Source organism: Ovis aries, chromosome X (genome assembly GCF_016772045.2).
Source record: "Ovis aries strain OAR_USU_Benz2616 breed Rambouillet chromosome X, ARS-UI_Ramb_v3.0, whole genome shotgun sequence".
Lineage (NCBI taxonomy): Eukaryota > Metazoa > Chordata > Mammalia > Artiodactyla > Bovidae > Ovis > Ovis aries.
Genome location: NC_056080.1, coordinates 315,382 through 336,172, shown reverse-complemented (window position 1 = coordinate 336,172; position 20,791 = coordinate 315,382). Strand labels below are relative to the sequence as shown.

The 20,791-nt window shown below is 49.2% G+C and overlaps 1 protein-coding gene across 5 annotated transcripts in view; it reads left to right on the top strand.

The window, feature by feature from the left end:
• The window catches only part of LOC101119619 (protein Shroom2), a 147,940-nt gene that overhangs the window by 44,261 nt on the left and 82,888 nt on the right, over positions 1-20,791 (top strand). The window contains exon 1 of one of the 5 annotated variants that reach the window (XM_042242378.1): positions 540-703. The exons of the other annotated variants lie outside the window; for them this stretch is intronic. The gene's annotated coding sequence lies outside the window, so the exon portion shown is untranslated. Of the gene's footprint in view, positions 1-539; positions 704-20,791 lie in introns of those variants that run through there. 5 annotated transcript variants of the gene reach the window in all.

Genomic DNA, 20,791 nt, shown 5'->3' with positions numbered 1-20,791 from the left:
AACCTGCCTGCCAATGCAAGAGACTTAAAAGACACACATTCGATCCCTGGGTCGGAAAGATCCCCTAGAGGAGGGCATGACAACCCACCCCAGTATTCTTGCCTGGAGAATCCAACGGACAGAGGAGCCTGGCAGGCTACACTCCATGGGGTTGCAAAGAGTCAGACATGACTGATCTCTCAGGCATGTGTGTAGTTGGATTTATTGCCAAGTCATATTCCATGCTGATCAGTCCCTGAGTGACCTTGGGCTAGTCTCTCGTCTCTCAGATCCTAGGACTTTTTTGTCCTTTCTGGAGGAAGTAAGCGGAGGGGTTGGGACTCAGGCCTCCAGCTCCTTGGCTGGTTTCTGCCCCGGGGCTGTTGCTGGCTTTCCTTGTCCTTGCTGGCTCTGGAACCTGCTGGGGCAGTTGTCGGTCCTGTCTTTTCCACCTCCCTGTCATAAATTCCATTTCCTGTTGGAGAACCAGGAGTTTCTCCATCTGTGCCTGCAAGGATCCGGAACCCCGTGATTACGTGATCATACACGCCCCACCTTGAGCCAGGTGGCCGTTCGGGAGGCTGGACCTCAGAGAAAACTCTGCAGGCTGCCTGCCAAGTCAGATCTTTGTCGTTCCTCTCCGGCTCCTGCAGTCTTTCTCTCTGGAGTCTCTCTGTGCAGACAGCGCTGCTGTCTCAGGCGTGGGAAACAGAAGAGTACCAAGGTACAGACTCATTTTTTTCCTTCTGCTCGGTCAGTACACTGCCTCCTGCCCTTTCTTCTAACCCTGTGCTCTTTCAGCGTCTGCTCTGATGAAGATGAAAAGCCACCTCGATAATGCTCTTTATAAGGACCAAGAAGCTCAGAACCTTATCCTGCAGTAAAACTCTTGGCGACCATTGGTTGACCATCTCACCTGGAATTTAGTGTAGAGCCCAGGTGATGAGCATCTTGCTTGTGACCCTTCGGTTTCTGGTTTATTTTTAAAAAAAGATCGATTTTTATTTTTGGCTCTGGTGGGTTGCTGTGCGGGATTTTGTCTAGTTGCAGCGAGCTGGGGCTCCAGTCTAGTTGGTGGCACAAGGGCTTCTCACTGCGGTGACTTGTCTTTTCTTGGCCCGCGGGCTCTAGGGCGTGCGGGCTTCAGTTAGTCGAGGCTCGTGGGCTCTAGCGCTGAGCTCAGTAGTTCTGGTGCCCTGGCTTTAGTTGTTCCAGGGCGTGTGCAATCCTCCCAGACTAGTAGAGATGGAGCCTGTGTCCCCTGCATTGGCAGGTGGATTCTTCCCCACTGGACCCACCAGGGAAGCCCTCGTTTTCTTGTGTATATATATATATATATGTATTTATTTTTATTTTTATATTTGGCTGCACCGGGTACTCAGTTGCGGCACTCCAGATCTGCGATCTTCATTGTAGCATGCAGGATCTTTTTAGTTTCTAGCTCCCTGATCAGGGATCGAACCACGGGCCCCGTGCATTGGGAGTGCTGGAGTTTTAGCCAAACTGGGCTACCAGGCAAGTCCCTGAGGCTTCATTCTTAATGCCCTGCCGTCTTGAATTGGTATTTTAACTGGGTACTAAGGACACAGATCTCCATGAGTTGCAGTTTTCAGGAGTGTTGAATTAGACCCACAATATAAATGATTGTAGAACTGCAGTTGCAAAAAAAATTAAATATGTGAATAATCAAGGCTAAAATTACTTGTAGGTATGCAGCATTTCCTAGTAACTTTAGTCAGGAAATGGAAAATTCTCTACAGTTCAGCTCAGTCGCTCAGTCGTGTCCGACTCTTTGGGACCCCATGAATCGCAGCACGCCAGCCCTCCCTGTCCATCACCAACTCCCAGAGTTCACTCAGACTCACGTCCATCGAGTGAGTGATGCCATCCAGCCATCTCATCCTCTGTCATCCCCTTCTCCTGCCCCCAATCTCTCCCAGCATCAGAGTCTTTTCCAGTGAGTCAACTCTTCACATCAGGTGGCCAAAGTACTGGAGTTTCAGCTTCAGCATCATTCCCTCCAGAGAAATCCCAGGGCTGATCTCCTTCAGAATGGACTGGTTGGATCTCCTTGCTGTCCAAGGGACTCTCAAGAGTCTTCTCTAACACCACAGTTCAAAAGCATCAATTCTTCGGTGCTCAGCTTTCGTCACATCCATACATGACCAGTGGAAAAACCATAGCCTTGACTAGACGGACCTTAGTCGGCAAAGTAACATCTCTGCTTTTGAATATGCTAGCATATTATAACTTCCAACATTTCGTCAGAATGCTCATAGAGAAAATTATATTTTAAAAACTAGATACGAGTTGTCTAACATATAGAAAAAAGTGTGCAGTTTTCATAAGAAGTGTCTTGGGGGCAAATGGTATTTTCAGCTGCTGTGTATGTGTATATATAGCATATAAGTGTCATCTTTTTATTTTTATTGGAATATAGCTGATTTACAGTGTTGTGTTAGTTTGGGTATACAGCAGAATGGTAGTTACACATATACATGTATTTTTTTTTTTCAGATTCTTCTTGCATATAGGTTACTACAGAATATTGACTAGAGTTCCCTGTGCTGTCCAGCAGGTCCTTGTTGGTTCTCTATGTTAAACACAGCTGTGTGTCCACATCCATCCCAAACTCCCTAACTATCCCTTCCCCCATCCTTCCTCCTGGGAACCATACGGTTATTACAGAGTATTGAGCAGAGTTCTCTGTGCTGGACAGCAGGTCCTTGTTGCTTCTCCATTTTTAATATATATTTATTTCTTTGGCTGTGCCAGGTCTTCCTTGTAGCATGTAGGATCAAGTTCTCTGAGCAGGGATTGAACCTGGCCCCCCTGCCTTGGGGTCTTAGCCACTGGACCACCAGGGAAGTCCCCATTTTCTATATAACAGCTTGCATCTGCTAACTTCCAACTCCCAGTCCTTCTCTCCCCCAGCCCAGTCCCCACCCCGGGTAACCACAAGTCTGCTCTCTGTGTCTGAGTCTGTTTCTGTTTCATCGATAAGGTCATTTGTGCCATGTTTTGGATTCCACGTATCACTGATACCATATCGTATTCTGGATAGAAGTATGCCTTAATAGCCTGTCTTGGGAGATAGCTGTCTCCTTCCTTTTTTGAGCACATTGATAAAAATTCCCAGTGGTTGCACATCATTCCTAGCAGATACATGTATGAAAGCGAAAGTCGCTCAGTTGCGTCCTACTCTTTGCGACCCCAGGGACTGTAGCACACCAGGCTCCTCTGTCCGTGGAATTCTCCAGGCAGGAATACTGGAGTGGGTTGCCATGCCCTTCTGTACGAGATCTTCCCAACCCAGGAATTGAACCCTTGTCTCCTGCATTGGCAGGCAGATTCTTTACCACTGAGCCAACCAGGGAACCCCTCCCCCCGTCCCCCCTTTCTCTGAAAAGCTCTTGATGTGTTCTGTCTTGGCTGAGACACTGCTGGGTCATACGAGTTAAGTCATTTTAATGTGAGTCTTTTTTTTTTTTAAGTTAAGAATGTTCCCCATGTATATTACCATATGTGAAATAGATGGCCAGTCCAGGTTTGATGCATGAGACAGAGTGCTCGGGGTTGGTGCACTGGGATGACCCTGAGGGATGGGATGGGGAGGGAGGTGGGAAGGGGCTTCGGGATGGGGAACACATGTACACCCATGGCTGATTCATGTGAATGTATGGCAAAAACCACTATAATATTGTAAACTAGCCTCCAATTAAAAGTAATAAATTAATTTTTTAAATAAATAAATACGCATAAAAAAGGGAATGTTCCCATTCCTCCCACCCCCAAAGCTTTGAATGAACCTGGGAAAAATAAGTGTAATGTTAAGGAATGAGGGTTTTGCCTGTGAAAGTTGGCTGCTGAAAAGGCAGCAAAAAGTTGCTCGGTTTTTTTTTTGGGGGGGGGTTGCTGTTTCATCATAATTGGAATAGCTTAAATTTATTTATTTTTTTTTTTACTGAGGTATAGCTGATTTACAGTGGTGGGTTCACTTCTGCTGTACAGCAAAGTGAATCAGTTATACATATGTATATACATTGTTTTTTATATTCTTTTCCATTACGATTTATCAGAGGATATTGAATATAGTTCCCCATGCTCTACAGGAGGGCCTTGTTGTTTATCAACCTATACTTAATAATTTATGTCTGCTAACTCCAGACTTCAGTCCACCCCTCCCCTACCTCTTGTCCCCCTGGACAACCAGTCAGTTCTCTGTGCCTGTGAGTTGCCTTCTGTTTTGTAGATGAGTTCGTTCGTGCCATATTTTAGGTCGCACGTGTTAAGTGATATCATGGGATGTCTGACTTAATGCGATAATCTCTGGATCGTTCATGTTGCTGTAAATGGCGTCATTCCATTCTTCTTTATGGCTGAGTAGTGCTCCACTGTCTATGTGTACCACATCGTCTTTATCCAGCCCTCTGTTGAGGGACATTTAGGCTGTTTCTGTGTCTTGGCTAACGGGTGTACAGTGTTGCTTTGAATATCAGGGTGCGTGGAGTAGTTAAAATGTTTCTTGTTTCTGTTTTCAGATGGCAGAGGAAACTTGCAAGTTTAGATGCATAATTAACAATTTTGCTTTGATTTTCAACTTTAATTCAGTGTGGAGAAATAATATTACTGTGGAGGTATGGAGTATGTTTGGTGAAAAATCTCCATTCGTGTGGTCTCATTGATTTAGACTATCTAGATTTTATAAGCATCAGTCCTCACTCCCCTGTGTGCCTGCTAAGTCGCTTCAGTCATGTCTAACTCTGTGACCCCATGGACTGTAGCACCCTCAGGCTCCTCTATCCATAGGGATTCTCCAGGCAAGAATCCTGGAGTGGGTTGCCATTCTCTTCTCTAGGGGATCTTCCTGACCCAGGGATCAAACCTGGGTCTGTTACGTCTCATGCGTTGGCAGTAGGGTTCTTTACCACTAGTGCCACCTGGGAAGGCCTTACTCTCCTCCTCCAAAGACATATATATATGTGTGTGTGTGTATATATATATTTTAGAAAATTTATTTATTTATTTGGCTGTGCTGAGTCTTAGTTGTGGCATGTAGACTCTTTGATTTGAGTTGCAGCATGCAGGATCTAATTCCCTGACTGGGGATTGAACCTGTGCCCCCTGCATTAGGAGTGTAGAGTCTTAGCCACTGGACCTCCACGGATGTCCCCCTCCCCCCCCATGATATATTTTTCAAATGCATTATACTCCTCTGTCAGCAGTATGGGGACTAGATGAGGAAAAATGTAATGACTTGGAGCTGGTAGATTTCAGGGTACGTGCAGTATGTGTTGAAAGAAGTGAAGGTGTTAGTCGCTCAGTCCTGTCGGACTCTTTGGGACCCCATGGAGTGTAGCCCTCCAGACTCCTCTGTTCATGGGATTCCCCAGGCAAGAACACTGGAGTGGGTAGCCTTTCCCTTCTCCAGGGGATCTTCCCGACCCAGGGACCCAACCCAGGTCTCCCATGTTGCAGGCCGATCCTTTACCATCTGAGCCACCGGAGAAGCCACAGTATGTCTTAGTTGTAAATAAAAACATGAGCATAGCAAGACATTATAGGTTTTTGTAGCCTGTTTCTCAGACATGAAAATAAATGGTACCCTGTTAATACATTTTGAATTAGAAAACTCAACCAAGTTTTATTGTTTTAAACTATTTTTCCATGTTAGGATGTTTAAAAAAATTTTTTTTTACATTATAAACATTAAAAGGAGAAATGATTTGGGTTTATAAAGAGTTCGGGCTCGTTCTGAAGTACGCCGTCTTCTGGATGAATGGGTCCGGTTTTCTAAGGGCTCCGTGACCCTCAGGGTCCCTGCAGCCCCACGGCTGCATGCCAGCTGCCGCATCCACAGCACGCATCTTTGTTCAGAGCCGCAAGAAAGGGTGGGACCAGATGTTTCTGCCCCTTTGATGCAGAGACAAAGGCTTTCCCCAGAGGCGTCCAGCTGACGTCCGCTTCCGCCAGCACCGCTTCCGCCAGCTCCCGTCTCCGGTTAGGACTGGCCCGGCCCCCACCCACTCACTGGTCAGAGACCATGTTCCGCCCCCGTGTCCGCATGGACGGTGGCTGGGGCATAGCAGGGCTATAAGCCATCGCAGAAGGCCTGATCCTGGCACTGACAGAGGGTCCCCCCCCCCTCCCCGCAAAAAAATACAGTCCCAAGGAATCTGGGCAGAAGCAGGTCCCTGAAGGTCAGTCAGGCCGAGTGTGGGGAGGGACAGAGAGGAACTGGAGGCTGGGCGCTGAGGGGTTCGCCTTGGTGTGCAGGGCACTTCACTGGCTGGGGGTTCTACCTGCAGAGAGGAAGTGGGTATGATGGGAACGACCCAAGCCACAGGCTGCCCACTGAGGGCTACATGATGTGACTTTCCCCTGCAGCTGTTTTCTGAGGGTGGGGGAAGAGTCACCGAGGTTTTTTTTTTTTTTTTGGTAACATTTATATATTTATTTGGCTGCATCAAGGCTTCCCTGGTGGCTCCAGTGGTAAAGAATCTGCCTGCAATGCAGGAGACCTGGGTTCAGTCCCTGGGTTGGGAAGATCCCCTGGAGAAGGGAACGGCTATCCACTCCAGTATTCTTGCCTGGAGAATCCCCGTGGACCCTGGCAGGCTACAGTCCATGGGGTTGCAGAGTTGGACACAAGTGAGTGACCAACACATGCACACACACATACACACGCTTATTTGGCAACTATGCGCTATGCCTGCTTACTTGCTCTGTGGCGTGTGGGGTCTTACTTCCCAGGCCAGGGATCAGACCCACATCCCCTGCCTTGCAAGGTGGATGCTTAACGACTGAACCTCCAGGGAAGTCCCTCACCAAGTCTTGAAATATAAAGCATGCCAACAATTTGAGGACACAGATATACTCCCCATAAAAATCCAGATGTCCAGCCTCTTCAACAACAGTAACAACAACTAGAGGATCCACCCACCCTGGGCCTGTGTAGTCAAAGCTGTGGTTTTTCCAGTAGTCACCTGTGGATGTGAGAGTTGGACCATAAAGAAAGCTGAGCACTGAAGAACTGATGCTTTTGAACTGTGGTGTTGGAGAAGACTCTTGAGAGACCCTTGGATAGCAAGGAGATCCAGCCAGTCAATCCTAAAGGAGATCAGACCTGAATATGCACTGGAAGGACTGATGCTGAAGCTCCAGTACTTTGGCCACCTGATTCGAAGAGCTGACTCATTGGAAAAGACCTTGATGCTAGGAAAGACTGAAGGCGGGAGGAGAAGGGGACGACAGAGGATGAGATGGCTGGATGGCATCACCGACTCAATGGATGTGAGTTTGAGCAAGCTCCGGGAGTTGGTGATGGACAGGGAGGCCTGGCGTGCTGCAGTTCATGGGGTCACAAAGAGTCGGTTGGACACGACTGAGCGACTGAACTGAACTGAACCAGAGGCCAGGCCCGGATAGCACTGTGCTTTCAGTGAGGAGCACCCTGCCCCGTCCCCAGGGGCCCTCTGGAAAGCTGGTGTCTTTGTACCCCGGAACCTTCCCTATACTCTGAGCACTAGCATATAGAAATCATGAAATTTCTGTGTTCCCCACAGTGCTTAGCTAGGCTCTCTGAGCTGTACCTTTGACGTCTGTCTTTGTCCAATTTGTTGTAGTTGTTCAGCCGGTCAGTCCTGTCTGACTCTTTGCTTCCCCATGGACTGCAGCATGCCATGTTCCCCTGTCCATCACCATCTCCTGGAGTTTGCTCAAACTCATGTTAGTTGAGTTGGTGATAACATTTAGGCTGTGACTGGAAAAAAAACAACAACAACCTATAAACGACAAACATTTTAATTTTCACGGTCTGGAGTCTGGAAGGCCATGTGATTGCTAGCAGACTCAGTGTGTGGTGAGGACCTGGTTCATAGGTGGTATCTGCTAGTGGCCTTACATGGTGGAAGGCGTCAGGCAGGTCTTAGGAATGTTTAGTGCAGTATAACAGCGCTGATGTGGTCTCTGAAGGTTCTACCCTCATGGGCTTCCCTTGTGACTCAGTTGGTAAAGAATCCGCCTGCAGTGCGGGAGACCCAGGTGTGATTTTCTGGGTTGGGAAGATCCACTGTAGAAAGCAATCGAAGTAATGTTCGATTACTTAAAGCAACCAAACAGCCCTACTTTTGGGCTTCCCTGATAGCTCAGTTGGTCAAGAATTCGCCTGCAATGCAGGAGACCTGGGTTCGATCCCTGGGTTGGGAAGATCCCGTGGAGAAGGGAAAGGATACCCACTGCAGTACTCTGGCCTGGAGAATTCCACAGACTGTATAGCCCATGGGGTTGCAAAGAGTCAGGCACGACTGAGCGACTTTCACTTTCTACCCTTATGGCCCAATCTCTTCCCAATGACCTCCAGCCCCTTAGACCATCACACGGGAAGGGTTGGGTTTCTTTTTCTTTTTCCCTTTTTGGCCTCATCATATGGGATCTTAGTTCCCCGACCAGGGATGAAACCCATGCACTCCTCTGTATTGCATGCACGGGAGTCTTAACCCATGGACCACCAGGGAACTGCCCCGGGGCAGCACGGTTGGGGTTCAGGAGGACACCCCGAGCATTTTGTCTGGGGCAATATCCGTGAAAGGACTTGTTCCAGAACCACAGCCCTCGTGATGGGTGAGATCACCCATGTGTTTACCTGATAAAAAGATGAAGGCTTGCAGGGAGCTCTGACTTCACCCCAAGGGAAGGTGAGGTGGCCTCCTCTGCTGGATCCCACCCCTGACCAGTCTCCTGTGTCGTGCCACCGAGCGGCAGCCTTATCTGAACAAGCGCCCCCGCTTCTTTGAAGCAGCCCTGAGGCTGGGGCCAGTCCTTCCCTCCGTTTCAGACAAAACAGCCGCCCGTCTCCCAAGCCGGGGGCACTTTTGTTCTTGTGTCCAGCAGTTCCTCTTCCTGCCTCTCAATGCCTATCAGCTCCTGCAGGCTGCATTTCCGTTTTGAAAACTGAATGATTAAGTGGTTCCAGTCGTTCCGGTGCTTGAACATCTCCACTGCTCGTTTGCTTCAGGTGTCTGAGGACAGGGTTGGAATCGGGGGCAGGACTGTGTTCCCAGGCGGCTGGGGAGCCTGCTTGCGTTCACCCCAACTTGATAAGGCATGAAACCAACCCTGAAAGGGGGCGTGGGCCGTGCCGTGTTCCTCCTGTGGTATAGGATGAAAGCGGGCTTTGGACGAGGGACCCTGCTGTCCCCCGCTGATGTCTTTTCCTCCCCTCCTCCTCTCGGTTTGCCCTTGCCAGAAGCGTTGCCTGTCGTGTTGTGAGACAGACTTTGGTATCAGAGGGGAAGTTACAGAGATAACCATTTGGCTTTGGCCTTCAGGAGACGAGAGTCTTGGACTGGGGCTGGTAGCTTAAGCAGAGAGCCATCAACAAGGTTCAGGGGACTTGCCATGGCGGTCCCCTGGTTCGGACTCCGAGCTTCTGCTGCAGGAAGCATGAGTTCGAAGCCTGGTCAGGGAACTAAGGTCCTGCATGCCACCTGTGGCCAAAAATAAATAAAAACGGGGGCGGGGAGTGGAGCAGAGAGTTTGGAGCCCCAAGTGGTAATGCAGCAGGGTATTCAGGAGGCTGGGAGGCGGCCACTCTGCTTCCAGAGTGGACGTGGTGTTGGGGGCCCAGGAGGGTTAGTGGAAGTGAACCAGACATGGGGTGCAGGTGTGAATAGAGGGGACCCCAGCCCAACACAGCCGAGAGGCAAGAAAGGACCATTTCTCTGGGGAGAAATGACAGACACTTCTTAGTCGCTGGCCTGTGATGTTCGGGCAAAAGCTTGTAATGTGCAGAGGCTTGCAAGGCTCAGTGGTAAAGAATTTGCCTGCCAATGCAAGAGACAGGGGTTTGATCCCTGGGTCGGGAAGACCCCCCTCTGGAGAAGGAAATGGCAACCCACTCCAGTGTTCTTGCCTGAAGAATCCCATGGACAGAGGAGCCTGGTGGGCTATGGTCCATAAGGGGGTTGCAGAGTTGGACTCGGCTCAGTGACTTAGCACGCATGCATGGTGTCCAGAGCAAGGCGACAGTGGTTAGTTTTGCCTGGTCAGTGGTGGGACTGGACTGAACACAGGGCCTCCACTCGGCCTGATGGCCAGCCTCTCTCCCATTGCTGGTGGGACATCTTTAATTTTGGGGGCCACATTTCACGGCAGTGGCATGACTTGCGGGATCCGGTTCCCTGACCAGGGGTCGAACCCGCACCTTTTGCATCGGAAGCATGGGGTCTTCACCTCTGGATCGCCAGGGGAGTTCTTGCAAGACATTCTGTGGGGGGCAGGAGGCTGCCGGCGTCCTGGCATGGTGGATGCATCTTCACAGGGCAGGAAGTCAAAAGGGCGTTTCAGAGCTGTCCCGTCTCCTGTTTGTGTGTTCCACCGAGGGTTGTCATGAGTGTGGCAGGCACTTTATCCTTTCTCAAGCGGAGGTTCCCAGTTGGGAATGATAGCTTTTGTCCCTAAGGGTATATACTGCACAGTATCTGGGGACATTCCAGATGTTATTGGGGTGGTGGTGGGGGTGGGCGATGCCACTGACATCCAGTGGGCAGAGACTAGGACTGGCGATCGTAGACATCCTCCAGGTAAGGGACAGCCCCGTCACAAAGGAATATCCAGCCCTGAACATCACTGGTACCCGGGGGAGAAACGTGCTGAGGTACCCCAGTGTTCAGCTAGCCCATCCATATTTTATTTTATTTTATTATTTTTTAAAAAAATGTTTACCTATTTGGCTGCAGCTGGGTGTTAGTTGCAGGGCACACAGGATCTTTGATCTTAGTTGTGAGATGTGGGACCTTGTTCCCTGACTGGGGATCAAACCTGGGGCCCCCCTGCATTGAGAGCTTGGAGTCTTCGCCACTGGGCCACCAGGGAAGTCTGTATCCCATGTTTTTTGTTTTTGTTGTTGGCTGGACATTTGGCTTATTTCTGTGTTTTAGCTGGTATGGGTGGTGCTGGTGTGGTCATTCTTACACAGGTCTTTTGGTGAACACACAGGAGACTTGAAGGTTTTTTCACCTGTTTTCCCAACTGGTCATAGCAATTTTTGCATCCGCCCCGTGGACAGAGGAGCCTGGCAGGCTACAGTCCATGGGGCTGGCAAAGAGTCAGACATGACCGAGCGACTAACAGAACAACAATAAACTGTGCATGAGAGTTGCTGGTGTTACAAGCAGCCCAGGCTTCCATCGGCAGGTGAAAGTATAAAGGGAACGCAGCGTCGACATACGATAGAAGATTAGCGTTAGAAAACGGGTGCTGCACGTGGCCTGCAGTCATGTGCGTGAACCTCGAGGGCTATAACCAGGCCCAGAGGACAGTCCGGTGAGACTCCACTTGCACACGGCATCCACAGGAGTCGGGTTCTGGAGACAGAAGAGCAGAGCGGCTGCTGCCAAGGACTGGGAGAAACGCTTGATGGATCCGGTGCCGCTTTTGCAAGGTGAATTCCTAGGGCTCACTTACACATCATGTGATTATAAAGACCGCTGCTGAATGGTGCACTTAAAAATGGGCGACACATCTTATTAAATAACAGCGTCAGCAATTCCGTCTATGACTGTGGCATGCCCTGTCAGCTACTTAGATAACTTCTTCCAAAGCAATGTTTTGTAGTTTTCAGGGTTCAAGTTTTACCCTCCTCTTTTTAATCAAATGTGGGCTTCCCTTGGCTCAGCTGGTTAAGAATCTGCCTGCACGGTGGGAGACCTGGGTTCGATCTCTGGGTTGGGAAGATTCCCCTGGAGAAGGGAAAGGCTACCCACTCCAGTATTCTGACCTGGAGAATTTTCCACAGAGTGTATAGTCCATGCGGTCGCAAAAAGTTGGACACGACCGAGCGACTTTCACTCTCATCAAATTTATCACTGGAATGTCTCTGCCCCTTCAGACTATTGTAAGTGAAATTGTTTTCTTCATTTTATTTTTGGGTTGTTTGTTCATAGTGTATAGAAAGTAAGTTTCTGTATATTGAAAAAAATGGTGACAATAAATTTTGTGTGGGGTGGGTTAAAGCACAATTTTAAAAAACTTGTTGTCCACTCACTAAGTCATGTCCAACTCTTTGCAACCCCATGGACAAAGACAGAAGGTGAAAGTGATGCAGAAGTGCCCAGTGGTCTCCAGTTTCTCTTCACCCCCTATCATTGCTTATCTTCCTACCAGGAGAGGCCCAGCTTCCCTGTCCTTCACCGTCTCCTGGAGCTTGCTCAAACTCATGTCCATGGAGTCAGTGACGCCATCCAACCATCTCATCCTTTGTCGTCCCCTTCTCCTCCTGCCTTCAATCTTTCCCAGTGTCAGGATCTTTTCCAATGAGTTGGCTCTTCACATCGGGTGATGCTTTTGAACTGTGGTGTTGGAGAAGACTCTTGAGAGTCCCTTGGACTGCAAGGAGATCCATCCAGTCCATCCTAAAGGAAATCAGCTTGCTCAAACTCATGTCCACTGAATCAGTGATGCCATCCAACCATTTCATCCTCTGTCGTCTCCTTCTCCTCCTACCTTCAATCTTTCCCAGCATCAGGGTCTTTTCCAATGAGTTGGCTCTTTGCGTCAGATGGACAAAGGATTGGAGTTTCAGCTTTAGCATCAGTCCTTCCAATGCATATTCAGAACTGATCTCCTTTAGGATGGACTGGTTGGATCTCCTTGCTGTCCAAGTGACTCTCAAGAGTCTTCTCCAACACCATAGTTCAAAAGCATCAGTTCTTCAGTGCTCAGCCTTCTTTATGGTCCAACTCTCACATACGTGCATGATTGCTGGGAAAACCATAGCTTTCGCCTTCTATCCTTGGACAAAGTTTCCTTTGGACCCAATCTAATGAACCATATGGAAATAGAGTTTCTAGAAAACGTAGTCCCCATTCTAACCAAGAGGACCCAGAGCTATGCCTAAGTTAGGAACACCTGACCTGTGCATATAGCACATACATCAGAGAGCCAACTGTGGAGAAGGCATATTTGCTTTTCTCCCCTTTGCTCGATTGCAAAAACCACAGTCTGTAAACCATAACATCTTTTTCCTTTAATTAGTGGATAACTGCACAACAATGTTGTGTTAGTTTCTGCCGTACAATAACTTGAGTCAGCCATGCGTGCGTGTGTGCTAAGTCATTTCAGTTGTGTCTGACTCGGCGACCCCATGGACTGTAGCCCGCCAGGCTCCTCTGTCCATGGGATTCTCCAGGCAGGAATACTGGAGTGGGTTGCCCTGCCCTCCTCCAGGGGATCTTCTTCACCCAGGGATTGAACCTGTCTCTTATGTCTCCTATGTTGGCAGGTGGGTTCTTTACCACTAGTGCCACCTGAGAAGCCCGAATCAGCCATGAGCATACATATATAAATGACATTTTTTAGAGAGGTATTTGTGTCTTAGCCTGAGAACTTAAATTGCATTTGTGTGTGTGTGTGTTTCAAATGGGGGACGTGTGGTCTAGTTTCCACATAATCCATTTAGGTGAAACTTTTGTAAGCCCCCCCCCCCCACACACACACACACTTGTGAATGGCAACGAGTTGTATTTTAAAAGTTTTCTGTAAAGCTGTATAGTAGCTCATCACGGGTAAAAGAAACTGTAGGTTGAGAATAAACAGTACGAGCTTCTAGGATAACTGAACTTTGGGGCTTACTTTCCCCTCAAGCAGTGTGGTATGAGGTTGACAATAAACTGAGCATCTAGGATAACTGAGCTTTGGGGTTTACTTCCCCCCAAACAGTGTGGTATGTAAGGACTTAGAAACCAGTGTACCCAAATAGCTTTGGGGTGTCTGTAAACGGAGCAATCTCCCTTTGCCCTTTAAGCGTCTCATTTCCTCGTGTTATTGATTAGGAGTGGGAACCGTTTGTCACGGAACTTGAGAGTTCAGGAGCCTCCCCTGGGTTGCAGTCCTGATTGGAATGCCAGCAAATTCTAAATAATGTGCTTTCTAAATAATACTTGCATAAGACTCTGAATTTGCAACATATTTTCGTAATTTGTCTCCCTTTTATTCTTCACAAGGTCTTGGGTTGTCAGGCCCCCCACCCCCCCCAACTCTTGTCAGAATTGTTTTGAGTGGAAAACTGAGACCGAGAACAATAAAGTGGGCTTCATTCTCCAGTTCTCTCCAGTCAGGCTTCCCTGCTGGGCTCAGATGGTGAAGAATCTGCCTGCCATACTGGAGACCTGGGTTCGATCCCTGGGTCGGGAAGATCCCCTGGGGGAGGAGGGCATGGCAACCCACTCCAGTATTCTTGCCTGGAGAATCCCCATGGACAGAGGACCCTGGCGGGCTACGATCCATGCAGTTGCAAAGAGTCGGACATGACTGAGCCACGAACGCTTTCGGTTCTCCAACTTGGAGTGAAGTGGTAGGGCTCAGTCTGAAGTCCTAGCGCCTTCACCCTCATCTCTGTGAAAGCATCCCTGATCGTCAGCCCCTCTTCGAATCCTCTGGTCTGACTGCTCCCCGCTCTGTGATGCTGGGGCCCATGTATGCCTCCATCACCGTGCTTGTCACATGAAATTGTCTATCTGTCAGGGTCTGGTTGGGAGGCAGAAAGCGCGCAGTAATTGGAACAGGGGCTGCTTAATAGAAAGCAGGCTTCTGGGCATTGGCCACATACCAACACGCCCCTTCCAGCTCGTCTGTTTGGTGGGGTTGTGTGGTTGCCATGGAGACCGGAAGACACCACCCCCACCCCCCAACAAAGCTTAAAATAACTTACCATATGGCTCTCTCGGTGCAGAAGTTTACCACCCCGGGTGTAAAGAATTACTATCAGCAGATGATTCCTTATTATTAACTTAGTGAAGAATGGTTAACTAAGTGCTCTTTGGGGTAAAGAGAGCTCTGAAGAGTACGGTAGCTGGAAGGAACAGTGACCACTTCCGGGCTTGAGGCTGGTGACCTCTCTGATGCTGGCAAAGATTGAAGGTGGGATGGGGAAGGGGACGACAGAGGATGAAGATGGTTGGATGGTATCACCAATGCGGCGGACGCGAGTTTGAGCAAGCTCCGGGAGCTGGCGGTGGATAGGGAGGCCTTGCACACCGCAGTCCATTGGTTTGAAAAGAGGCAAGACACGACTGAGCAACAGAACTGCAAGGAGATGCAACCAGTCCATCCTAAATGATGTGAGTCCTGAACATTCTTTGGAAGGACTGATGCTGAAGCTGAAACTGCAATACTCTGGCCACCTGATACGAGGAACTTACTCCTTGGAAAAGACCCTGATACTGGGAAGGATTGAAGGTAGGAGGAGAAGGGGACAACAGAAGATGAGATGGTTGGATGGCATCACCGAGTCAATGGACATGAGTTTGAGCAAGCTCTGGGAGATGGTGAAGGACAGGGAAGCCTGGCGTGTTGCAGTCCATTGGTTTGAAAAGAGTCAAGACACTGCCTTCTCTCGGGAGCAGGGCTGACTTCAGAGGGACACTGACTTCACCAGTGTCCCTCTGGTGCCCTCTGCTGACGAACCTTCCCGAGGCACAGCCTGCCCCCCCCCCCCCCCCCGCCAAAGGTGCCCCTGTGCAGCCCCAGTATCACCACTCAGCTGGTGACTGGTGATTTGCGCTTAAGATGCACTGCATTGCTAACTGGCGTGGCACTGGAATGGGTATCCTCTGCACACCTTTTCCCTGGATTGTGACTTCCCCTCACCAGGCAGGGGTGTTCCGAAAATGCCCCCTGGGTGTTGCCCTGCACACAGCATCCCCTCCACGGGTTGGCCTGTGTTCTTCGAAGTGCTGTGCTGTCCCTGAGGCTCAGGACTCTGCAGAGCCCTGAGGCCCTGGACGTTCACCCCTCTTGGAGAACAGCCATGTACCTTGGGCTTCGTCTTCCCCTGGGGAGGCTGTGGGCTCTGGGCTCAGAGTTGAACAGTCCTGTCAGGGTTCCCTGTCAAGTCTGGCTTGGGTTCTGAATTGCTACCACTGACCCCCTGATGCAAATTTCCTTCCCTTTGTGTTTCTTTTTTAAAAATTGCACTGTTTTATTTATGTATTTGATGCTTTTGAACTGTGCTATTGAAGAAGACTCTTAAGAGCCCTTTAGACTGCAAGGAGCTCCAACAAGTCCATCCTAAAGGAGATCAGTCGTGAATATTCATTGGAAGGACTGATGCTGAAGCTGAAGCTCTCTTAATACTTTGGCCACCTGATGGGAAGAGCTGACTCATTAGAAAAGACGCTGATGCTGGGAAAGATTGAGGGCAGGAGGAGAAGGGGACGACAGAGCATGAGATGGTTGGATGGCATCACAGACTCAATGAACATGAGTTTGAGCAAACACCGGGAGATGGTGAAGGACAGGGCAGCCTGGCGTGCTGCAGTCCATGGGGTCGCAAAGAGTTGAACAGGACTGAGCTACTGAACAACAATTAATGCATTTGTTTTTGGCTGTGCTGGGTCTTCCTTGTTGCACAAGGGCTTTCTCTAGTCGCAGCAGGTAAGGGCTACCCAGTAGCTGAGGTGGGCTTCCCTGGTGGCTCAAATGGTAAAGAATCTGCCTGCAATTATGGAGACCCGAGTACCATCCCTGGGTGGGGAAGATCCCCTGGAGGAGGGGGATCCCACTCCAGTATTCTTGCCTGGAGAATCCCATGGACAGAAGAGCCTGGCGGGCTAGAATCCACAGGGTCACAGAGAGTCGGAGATGACTGAGCAACTAACATTGTCACTTTCCATTTGTCGTGCACAGGCTTCTCATTGTGGTGGCTTCTCGTGTTGCAGAGTGTGGGCTCTCGGGCGCTAGGGCTTCCATACTTGCAACACGTGGGCTCACTGGATGCGGCTCCCAGGCTCTAGACCACAGGCTCAGTAGTTGTGGCCCATGGGACTAGTTACTCTGCAACGTGTGGGATTTTCCCAGACCAGGGATTGAACCTGTCTCCCCTCCACTGGCAAGCAATTCGTATCTATTAGACCACCAGGGAAGATCCGCCCTCCCTGCCCCCCGCCCCCCAAAATTATGTTTCTTAAATGGTCTTGAGCAGTCAGCGTCTTTCCTGTTTCTCTGTGGACTTCTGGTTGCTAACTGCAGCCTCTGATGGCTCCAGGTCCTTCAGACTTCTCCTTGGCCTGCTCTGTCCATCAGCCTGGCTCTGTCCGCTTCTCCAGGCCACGTCTGCCTTTCTTGGTCTTGGAGCCCCGTGTGATGCAGCCCTCACCTTGGCAATGAGTGGAGGGAGTGTGTTAGAATCTTCAGGGTGCATCCTTATGTTCTTATGTACGGGACTAAATGCAGACTTGTTCATCTGAATCTGAAATGTATCAGGTTGGTTTGGGGGTTTCTTAGGCTTTTTTTTGGGCATGTGGAGGTGGTTACCACTTTTCTTATTTTTCGAGATAACATTTTGTCAAGCACGAGGAAAGTAATTTTCCTCTAATTGAAGTTTTATTGGTTGTTTTGAGGATTTGTACACGGTTCAGTGTGTACACCCTTCTTTTGTAAAAAATTAATTTATTTTAATTGGAGCCTAATTACTTTATAATATTGTAGTGGTTTTTGCTATACATTGACATGAATCAGCCATGGGTGTACATGTGTCCCCCATCCTAAACCCCTCTTCCATCTCCCTCCCCATCCCATCCCTCTGGGGGATGCACCAGCCCCGAGCACCCTGTCTCATGCATCAAACCTGGACTGGCGATCTGTTTCACATATGGTAATATACATGTTTCAAGGTTATTCTCTCAAATCATCCCACCCTCGCCTTCTCCCACAGAGTCCAAAGGTCTGTTCTGTGTCTCTTTTGCTGTCTCGCATATAGGGTCATCGTTACCATCTTTCTAAATTCCATATATGTGCATTAGTATACTGAATTGGTGTTTTTCTTTCTGACTTACTTCACTCTGTATAATAGGCTCCAGTTTCATTCACCTCATTAGAACTGATTCAAATGCAGTCTTTTTAATGGCTGAGTAATATGCCATTGTGTATATGTACCACCGCTTTCTTATCCAGTCGTCTGCTGATGGACATCTAGGTTGCTTCCATGTCCTGGCCATTGTAAACAGTGTACACCCTTCTTAATGTAGGTACTGAACATCTGAAAAACTACATAGTTTCCTTTCTGAACTTCCTGGGGCTTCCCTGGTGGCTCAGATGGTAAAGTGTCTGCCTGCAATGCAGGAGACCTGGGTTCAATCCCTGGTTTGGGAAGCTCCCCTGGAAAAGGAAATGGCAACTCACTCCAGTACTCTTGCCTGGAAAATTCCATGGACTGAGGAGCCTGATAGACTACAGCCCATGGGGTTGCAAAGAGTTGGAAACAACTGAGCAACTTCACTTTCCTTTCTAAACAGATATTCCAGTGACTTTCTAGCCTAAAATGCAGAAGCTACTTTTCCTTAGTGAAGTTGCTCAGTCGTGTCCAACTCTCTGCAACCCCATGGACTATAGCCTACCAGGCTCCTCCGTCCATGGGATTTTCCAGGCAAGAGTACTGGAGTGGGGTGCCATTTCCTTCTCCAGGGGATCTTTCCAACCCTAGGATTGAACCCAGGTCTCCTGCATTGCAGGCAGATGCTTTACCATTTAAGCCACCAAGAGGAACCAAATATTGATAGGCTGTGCCATCATATAGGTCCCATTAACTCATCGTTTAATATCGTAAGCACAGCATGCTCGATTTTCACTTTTTTGTGGCATGTTCATGGCACATTATGGGAGATTGGAGTGTCATGATGTGGAACAAGAAAGAGCCAAGATCAAGGAGTGCTTTTCTTTGGGAAGTGATTCTACTAAAACCCCTGGGAGTCGAGGTCATTTTAAATGTTCAAGACCTATTTTGTGCACAATTGTGACACCAGATTGACATTGAGTATGTTTTGTGTTAAAAAAATTCCCCCTCATGAAATAGTCAGCTGATGCTCAGGACATGTGTGCTGTGCTAAGTCGCTTCAGTTGTGTCCAACTCTCTGCAACCCTGTGGACCATAGCCCGCTAGCCTCTTCTGTCCATGGGATTCTCCACTCAACTACTTTGCCAACAAAGGCCCGTCTAGTCAAAGCTATGGTCTTTCCAATGGTCATGTATGGATGTGAGAGTTGGACTATAAAGAAAGCTGAGTGTCGAAGAATTGATGCTTTTGAACTGTGGTGCTGGAGAAGACTCTTGAGAGTCCCTTGGACTGCAAGGAGATCCAACCAGTCCATCCTGAAGGAAATCAGTCCTGAATATCCATTGGAAGGACTGATGCTGAAGGTGAAGCTCCAATCCTTTGGCCACCTGATGCAAAGAACTGACTCATTGGAAAAGACCCTGATGCTGGGAAAGATTGAAGGCAGGAGGAGAAGAGGACGACAGAGGATGAGATGGTTGGATGGCATCACCCACTCAGTGGACATTAGTTTGAGCAAGCTCCAGGAGCTGGTGATGGACAGGGAAGCCTGGCATGCTGCAGTCCATGGGAGTGTGAAGAATGGGAACTGAACTGAGAGTTCTTGGGAAGCTTGAATTCCACAGATGGCTGATAAGATACTCACTGAGATCGTCCAAGGAGACAGAGACCAGAGATGAGAGTATGTACAAGTCTGGATACATTTCAGTGGAGGTTTTTGATTCCCCCCCACCCCTGCTGCTCCTGGATTCTCTGTTACCAAAGATGCGCTCTCTGATTGCTTCGCAATTAGATCCTCTTCCTGGATGACTCAGCTCTCGCTTCAGAGAACAAGGGAGGGTGACCAGGGAGGTGACGTCAGTGATTGTCCTGGCCCCTAGAAGCCAGTGCTGTCTTACGCTCTCCCCTGGATGGCTTTCTAGTCATAGCTGATAAGTCATGGGTATGATTCATGGCCTTTGAAATCTGATCCCGGATCTAAACATTCCTCCCCCTTCCATTCTGATCTCCAGTGGTTGCGATTTTCCCAGGCCATCAAAGCTCCATATCTGAGCTCTACTGCACACCCCTTTCCTGCAGTGGCCCTTGATGTCCATCAGTGAATATGTCCCTCAGCCTGCCTTCCCAGCTGCCAGAGTCCTTGCTTACGTTTGTGTTCCCTGGCCTGTCTTGGTTTTAGCACGTGCGGCTGCCGATCTGTGATGTGTTCTGGGCAGGAGAGATGCTTTCTCCTGTCTACCTAGAGGATGAAGCTGCTAGACAAGCATTTGCTCGCATGATACAGGGTCACTCCTCTGCTTCTCTGCCAGGCCTTCTGGGACCCCCTCCCCCACCCCGCCCCACCGCTGCCTCCAGGGTATCCTTCCAGCTTCTGAAACTCAAGGTCAGATTCCTCACCTTCCTCTTTCTGGCCTTATCTTCAAGGCTCCCGTTGCCAGGGTGCTGCGCTTTCCAGGCTGACATTCTTCAGGTGGGCCCGTGCCCTGACCCCTTCCCATGGAATGTCCACGCCCATCTCTGCTGGCCCTTTCAAGCTGCTGTCTGGGGGTGAAGGTCTTTCGTCCCCAGTCCCGAGCCCCTCCCCTCTCACCCCCGTTGCCCTGACTCGCTCCCTCCCTGAGTGGCTCCCGGCTGTCACGAGAATCGGGGTCCCCCCGCCCTTGGTGGGTGTCATCTTCGATCATCTGTAACAACATCCGTTGGATGAAACATGAAAGCTTGCTTCCAGAAAGACTTCCATAGACTGGCTTTTGTTTTTCCCTTCCCTCTCTCTTGCTGTTTCCAGAGTAAATGTTTCCATCAGGACAGCAAGGCACTCTGCTCATTTTTGGACACTTTGAAGCCCTAAAAACTCAACAGGAGTTTGGCAAACAGAATTCCACTGAATAATCCAAACCGGAATATTCGGCCTGGCAAGTGAGCTTGGGGCTTTCCTTCTGACTGGGGTACATGGACAGGCATCGTGGGTGGTGTGGATTCCTT